This window comes from Schistocerca serialis, chromosome 9 (assembly GCF_023864345.2).
Source record: "Schistocerca serialis cubense isolate TAMUIC-IGC-003099 chromosome 9, iqSchSeri2.2, whole genome shotgun sequence".
NCBI lineage: Eukaryota > Metazoa > Arthropoda > Insecta > Orthoptera > Acrididae > Schistocerca > Schistocerca serialis.
Window position 1 is genome coordinate 394925439 of NC_064646.1, and position 1688 is coordinate 394927126.

Below are 1688 nucleotides of genomic sequence, written 5' to 3' on the forward strand. Positions count from 1 at the left end.
CCCAGGATAGTTTGATATGAAGGGCAACAAGACGTGGCGCAAGATATCGTCGACGTAATGCTGTACTGTGAGGGTGCCGCGGATGACAACCGAAGGAGCCGTGCTATACAATGAAATCGCAACCCAGATCATGACTCCTGGCAGTATGGCCTTACGGTGGCCGATAGTCAAGTTGGAATCCCAGTGCTATCTGTGTCGTCTCCACACACATCTTCGCTGGTGATTCAAAGTGGGACTCATCACTGAAGGCAAATCTGCCCCAGTGAATGATGTTTCAGGCCTAAGACGTGTCTGGAGGCGCCCCACACAGCACTGGAATACCATCCTGACTGTCGCTCGCAATACGGCCCAACAACCAGCAGTGACGATCTGGGGTGCCATTTATTTTCATAGCAGGAGCCATTTGTTTGTCATCCGTTGCGTCCCTACAAAACAGCGGCACGTCAACGATATTCTACGTCCCATTTTGTTGCCCTTCATGGAAAGACATCCTGGGCTTACATTACAGGAAGATAATATTTGCACACACGCGGAGAGAGTTTCTACTGCTTCTCAACGTGCTTGCGAACGCTTTTATATGATTGTTGAAGTATGGAGCCAATGCATCAGCATACTCCAAAAGGAACCTAATTTTTATACAGTCTGGACCAGAAGACTTGCTTTTATTAAGTGATTGAAGTTGCTTCACTACTCCGAGGATATTTACTTCTACGTTACTCATGTTGGCAGCTGTTCTCGATTCGAATTCTGGAATATTTACTTCGTCTTCTTTTGTGAACGCATTTCGGAAGGCTGTGTTTAGTAACTCTGCTTTGGCAGCACTATCTTCGATAGTATCTCCATTGCTTCTTGCCGCGGAAACTGTTATAAGCATCTCGCATTGAAGTCCGCGCTAAATTTCGAACTGCTGTAAGGGATAGCCAATCTTGGGGATTTTGCGACTGTTTAAATTTGGCATGTTTGTTTCGTTGTTTCTGCAACAGTGTTCTGACACGTTATGTGTACCAAAGAGGTTCAGCTCCGTCGTTTGTTAATTTATTTGGTGCAAATCTCACAACTGCTGCCGATACTATTTCTGCGCATTCAAGTCACATCTGGAATATATTTACATTATTAATTTTAAAGGAGTGGAGATTGTCTCTCAGGAAGGCGTGAAGTGAACTTTTATCTACTTTTTTGAATACATATATCTTTGGTTTATTTTTGGAGGATTTGGGAGTTACAATATTCAATCTCTCTACGACAACCCTGTGTTCACTAATCCCTGTATCCGTTGTGATGCTCGTTATTAACTCAGGATTATTTGTTGCCAAAAGGTCAAGTGTGTTTTCACAACCGTTTACTATTCGCGTGGGCTCATGAAATAACTGTTCGAAACAATTTTCAGAGAATGCGTTTAGCACAATTTCGGATTATGTTTATGCGTACCTCTGGAATTAAACATGTATTTTCGCCAACATATCGAGGGCAACTATAATTTTATGAGTCAGGTACGTGTTCGAAATTAAACTCAAGTTTTCTTTGAACCTTTCAGCAACTGTATGATCTGAATTGGGAGGTTCGTAAAAGTATCCGATTATTATTTTATAACGGTTGCCAACAATGACCTCTGCCCATACAAACTCACAGGCAGTATCTACTTCAATTTCGCGACAAGATAAACTACTTCTAACAGCAACCATCACGCC